Here is a 6,585-nt window from a genome sequence, read left to right as displayed (position 1 = left end):
TAACGACAATACGACTAGTCTATTGAGAAGGTTAACCGGGAGGAAAAGGTAAAAACCTGCAGCATTTTGCTGAGCCGGTGGAAGGGCCGCAAACTCTCAATGTGAGGAAAATCCGTTATTGTGAACGAACTCCCTTGTCGTTCCCGTCTAGTGTATCTCATTTCCACTATACCAACGCCAAGCTGGGTAATCAAAACCTTCCACGACAGTATAATTGACTTTATTTGGCGTGGTAAACCGAGTCTTATTAAATACACGACCCTGTTATTACCTCTAGAAAAAGGTTGAATTAATCTTAGAGATATTAAAATGATACGTGATTCAATCAGAATCAAACTCATAAGTACTTTGCAAAGATATGAAGTTAGTGACAAACAAAACATCAGCATGTTATATTTTCTTAATCATTATGAAGACATTCACTTAAATTTAGGTATTTTTTCACATCACTCCTATTTCTAAGTCTTTGGCAGGGTTACATCCTTTTTTATAAAGAATTACTCTTAGCTTGGAAGAAACTAACACAGGTTAATTTTAGCAAGCCACTAACTAATTACTCTTAGCTTGGAAGCAACTAACACAGGTTAATTTTAGCAAGCCACTCACTAATTACTCTTAGCTTGGAAGAAACTAACACAGGGTAATTTTAGCAAGCCACTCACTAATTACTCTTAGCTTGGAAGAAACTAACACAGGGTAATTTTAGCAAGCCACTCACTAATTACTCTTAGCTTGGAAGAAACTAACACAGGGTAATTTTAGCAAGCCACTCACTAATTACTCTTAGCTTGGAAGAAACTAACACAGGGTATTTTTAGCAAGCCACTCACTAGAGAGGATATACTATTGCAGCCGTCATTCCACAATCCTCATATCTGAGACAATAATGGCTCACCACTTTTGAACCGTTATTATATCCATGGTGGTATTGTACGAGTTAGCGAAGTAATCCCAGCTTCTCTACCTACTCAGGCAGTCCATGAGTCCATCATTTTTATGATACTGACAATCCGATTTCAATCGATGATGTTGGAGACTTCCTTCACTGAATTTTGGATGCACTATCTATTCATCCGACAAAATGTTCTCCTCACAACCTTTCCCTGATCCTATTATCACTTTTACAAGTGGCTCCGAGTGTACTTGTCATATTATATGTTCCGGAAGACGTCAATATAATGAAGGAAAAGTCATTCTTGATTCTTGAACATATATTTCACGTAACGTAAATAACCATAAACAACGACGTGTAGGGTATATCCGTAAGGAGTAGCAGCATGATGGAGTGTCCTAACAGGGGGGCTGGGGGGGGGGGTTAACCCAACACTTTTTGAAGAGGGGGGTTGGCCCACACAACAACCCCCCCCCCTAGTTTTTGCCAGTAATGTTCTGTTATAGCCTATGTTATGTGCTCCAAATGGCATAATAAATCAAAGTATTAAATTTGAAATTGTTAAAGTCATTTCAACCTTTTACCTGGTAGGCTACATGAACAATTAACGACCGAAAACCGAGTTAGAATTGATCCACACATTATTTCTAGCCCCTTTCCCCCACCTTGCGCATTGGAACTTGTAGCTCATAGCGCTAACTTCACCCCACAACAGACATACACAAAATAACGTTTTGTTGCTGTTGAATAGCTTTGGAACTGTATACACTTGCCAACTTCAACGAGGTGAAGGAAGGAAAAGAAAAACAAGAAAGAGAGAAAAGGCGAAAAGGATGGAGTAGAAAATACGGGAAGAGAAAGAGGAACAGTGACAAAGTTATTCGAATTAGTAAAGCAAACAGCAGATATCACATCATATCAGTGAGCACGAAAATGGCGTTCCACGAAAAACAGCCTCCAAACCATGGGCGCAGATCCTGGTGAGGACAGCGGGACGCGTCCCCACCAACTTTTTCAGTAGTGGGGACATAATATACCGTGTCCCCGCCAATTTGTCTTGACCAATAGCTGCATTTCAAGTTCCCCTGTATTGAACTTTGGCGCAGTTTGATCCAGCATTGTGCAAATGACATGCAGCAGTTCTCATTTTATTGTATTTTATCCACAGTTGTTAAATATAGGACGGAAATCGCATTTGCGGCAGTCTATATTTGTTTTCTGGGAGAGGACCCCAGACCCATTGTATATACAAAAGTCTACTTGGATTATTTGTCCCCTGATTTTCTTTCTGCAGACGCCCATGTATTTCTCCAAACTAAATTTCTAAGCCATGAGATCTAAAACTTAAGGAGGTTTAGGAGCATCATTAGGTCTGGGAAGTGCTATTTCCGGCGATCTGGGAGGTATATTTGCCCAAAAAAATCTTGTACGCAACGCGCGAACCCATGGTCGCGCTCCGCTTAGATAGTGTCATAGAACAGACACGCGTCCCACCATTATCCAAGACTGATCTGCGCCCATGCTCAAAACTGTCGATGTGTGTAGTGTTCGGTTTCGGAAATATCTGGTATATTTTTATTTCCTTCAACGAATTTTTTTAGTAGCCGTCTGAATTTTCGAAAATCAGGATCAGGATCTTAGGAGGGCGCTGCTCCACAGCAGCCTGGTTTCTGCAAGCTCTCCCGATTTTCACTGTTTTTATTGCCTGGTTTAACTGTTATTTCGAATCAGTGATTGCCTCATATGTTTGATCCACTCTTGATCTTTTTCGTGATCTTTTCGGAACGTTTTATCTGTGGTAACTATTTTAATCGTTGTTTTCAATTTATCAGACTCGTTTTGTACGCATACGGTAGCCTTATTTTATTCTGTTTTATTCTGTAGATGATCAGTACATTGAAGATATTGTACTTCAGTATGTAAGAGGGATTTTGACTGATCCTGGCCATCCTCTCCATAAGTTTTACACCATTCCACGTAGGTTGTATACCCTACCTCGTATGCGTACTGAACGCTTTAGACATTCTTTTTTACCGAGGAGTATTAAGCTTTTGAATTGTCACATAACTAGATGATATTTTTATCATATTTTTGTATATTTATATATTTTGCATATTTTTAAGCTGCGGATTCCATTTTATTATGTCTTCATTTTATGATTGATATCAATAAATTTTACTTTACTTTACTTTACTTAAATTCCCTAACCAACATTATTCATCATACTTCATCATACTCGTGCAATTTTGACCCGTCTGTTAGGGTTTGAAGGAGGTTTTCTATATCGGTTGTCCAGAGATGATATTTTGTGCAACATTATGGGTATGTTTTGAAGTGAATTTATTCACGAGAATTGTGAATTTTCAAATTCTGAACAGTGGGGCTGACGGATATTGTGGGCCGCGATGAAGAATCACCTACAAAAGCAATGATCCACAGGATATGTGATGAAGTCGAACATGATGTGTGACTGGTGACAATCTTCAAATAGGTTATAGATGAGAAAAAAGTATTTGGAAAGAACTTGGTTCTCAGGCAAAAGTGTACATATGGTTGGTCAGTTTCAAGCCCGAGAAGTACCAAAACCAGAAATTTGCTTGTACGCTGCACGCCAATTAATGGTGGCGCTCCGCTGATATAGTGTAACGTTGACCTCGGTCCACTGTATACAAGCACAGTCAACCAAAATGATGAAGAGAACTTTCTGTGTTGTTTCTTGAAAATCACTTTATTTCTCAAATTTGTACAGATGATTATTCTTAATTGGTGAGTCGAAGTAGGCAAGACGGATTTACAGTGTCTCAGTGTATAAAACGGTTTCAACCTTGAGTAATTGCTCAAGAGTAACACTGAGCCTGGAAACTAGCAATGACATGTATACGTCTTAACCGCTTGCGTTCTTTCGTTCGACTCCCTAACATGTGTAAAATCAATACAGGTATGTATGGTAATTTTCCTTGGAATTTCCAACGTTATAACAATACACAAGAAGCAACGGGTGATGCAATCAGCTGTTCAGTGATTGGCTAGAAGCCTCTCGCACGAGTATATGCAAATATGGACAAAATTTGGCTTGCTGAGAATCATGAAAGCTGACGAAACAGGGTCGATTGTGGGGTCAATAAACTTTGCCTAAGAAGTTCACCGGCTTATTCCGGTATTAGATAAAGATAAAAACAAAGAAATAACAAACAAACATAGCTAATATAAATTTTCGCTACACCACCCCCCTCTCAACAGGAAGAATGCTTCCACGCATTCGTTGTCTATTCGAGGTGTTCTTCTCTCACTCTCCAGAAGTAGAACCCGTCCGTCACCGCAGTCTCCGTCGTAACCAAATATGTCTTCCTTTCCGTCATCTTGACAATCCTCCACTCACAGGACGTTTTCCCTGCTGGCATCGTTCGAGCCTCCTCCCTGGCTTTCTCTATTGTTTTGGCGATCTCCGTCATACCCTCATCCTGGAATGACTCTTTCTGGAACAGTCTCGGGTCCGGCGCACTTATCTCATGGGCTGACTCGCAAGAGATCTCTTTCGGTACTTCGGTGTTTCTCTGTTCCATACTCTCATTGGGGCTCTGGGGAGTTATGGCAGTCTTCTTCACAATTCGCCTGTGATCCAGAGGACTGCAAACAAGAAGGTCTGTCAGATTCGGCGCGTACTGTGGAAGCACCTCCCTCTGTACCTTGGGTATTCTGTAGGCATCAGACTTGGTGGCCTTTATGGGGTTACTTCTTTTTCTGTTGCTTCTCCTTTCTTTGGTGCATGGCTGCTTTCAGAGGACGCTTGGCTCTTATTTGTCGACTGATGGGATGTCTCCACATGTCGGATCAGGTTCCCCTTTCTATCGGAGCTATACTTGCATTTCTGGCAGGCGAATCTTGCGGCCTGGTGCTTTGTCTGCAGGTGGTTTCGCAGTTGGGCCACGGTCTTGTACCTGTCTTTGCACACGGCACCGATATTCTTTTGAAAGCTCCAGCTCCCTCTCGTCTTGTGTATCTGTAAATTCCATTTCTGTTCGATCTGCAAGATCAAGTGATAACGACAAATATTACATAAAATATTCCATAAACACAGTAAGATTAAATTACATAATCTCGATGCCACTGTGGACGTTTTCTTGTTCTTCGGGTCGGGCTCTCGGTGGTGGCTGGATCTTGTGCTGTAGGCTGCCTTCCTGGAGATGGTGCTGCTTCTGTATCATTTCTTCAGTTCGGGCACCGGACGAAGATAACTCTGTTCTTCGAACAGTCGATTTATTTGACGAGTCTGGTGACTCAACTAATTTAAGTCGGTTATGGTGTACAATCCTCTTTTTCCCTGTGTTCGTTTTCTTTATCCTGAACGTCACATCACTGAGCTTTCCAATCACCTTCCATGGTCCATCCCAGAACCTCATAAGTTTCAGACTTAAACCTTTCTTCTTCGTGGGGTTGTACAACAGTACTTCATCTCCAACCTTCAGATTATGTTCTGTGGAATTCCTATCATAGTTTCGTTTTTGCCTGTTCCCAGCCGTGTCCATGTTGCCTCGAGCATATTCGTGGATTTGCCTCAGTCTTTCATGGAGATCGACCACATATTGACTCTTTTGGATCCCATCCTCTTTATCCTCGGTGAACATACCAGAATCAATGAGCAGGTCAATTGGAAGTGTTACATCCCTCCCAAACATCATTTCATTCGGCGAACATCCCGTCATCTCGTGTCTTGACGAACGATAGGCCATAAGCACCAAAGGTAAACATTCGTCCCAATCTTTTTGGTTCTGGTCCACTACTTTAGACAACATTTCCTCGAAAGTCCGGTTCAGCCTTTCCACCATGCCGTCGCTCTGGAGGTGAAAGGCAGTGGTTCTGGTCTTCTTAATCTGAAGCAGTTGGCAAACTTCTGAGAAAACGTGTGATTCGAAGTTCCGTCCCTGGTCTGTATGAATGCGCTCGGGAACCCCAAATCTAGCAATAAATTCATTAACTAACACGCTAGCCACTGTCTCAGCCTCTTGATTTGGGATCGAGTAAGCCTCTGCCCACTTAGAAAAATAATCGGCGACGACCATAATGTGTCTGTTCCCTCGTTCAGTCTGTGGTAATGGTCCTAATATGTTTATAGCTATTCTCTCCAGTGGGGCTCCTACATGCTCAACTCGCATCTTAGCTTTTGGTTTGAACTTGGGCTGCTTTCTCTCCTGGCAAGGTATACAAGCCTTGGTCCATAATTCTACTTGCCGTCTCCATCCATGCCAATAGAATCGGCGTTGGACTCTTTCCAGGGTTCGCTTCACTCCCATATGTCCGGCCGTTGGCTTGTCATGAAGATGTCTAATGACCTGCTCTCTCATCCCTCTGGGTGTTACGAGCTGATACGTAACTTTGTTCCCATCCTGACTTTCCCATCTGCGATACAAGACTCCGTCTTTTATCTCTAGTCTGTCCCATTGTGTCCAATAATTCTTTAGCTCACGGTTCTCCTGAGAGATCGAGTCAATCCCAGGCCGGTTGCTTTCTTTTTCTTTCCAGTCAATGATCGACTTGGTCTCTGTGTCTTTCATTTGTTCTGTTCTTATATCATTTTTGGACCATTCTTGTAGCCACGGCAAGTCACCATCATTGGTTGCCACCTTCGAAATGGCAGCTACCCTTGAGACAGCCATCTCGTCATAGACTACCTTGACGTCAGTTCGCTTGGTCCT

The sequence above is a fragment of the Apostichopus japonicus genome, chromosome 12 (assembly GCF_037975245.1).
Source record: "Apostichopus japonicus isolate 1M-3 chromosome 12, ASM3797524v1, whole genome shotgun sequence".
In the NCBI taxonomy this organism is placed as follows: domain Eukaryota; kingdom Metazoa; phylum Echinodermata; class Holothuroidea; order Aspidochirotida; family Stichopodidae; genus Apostichopus; species Apostichopus japonicus.
Note: the sequence above shows the minus strand (reverse complement) of the source record.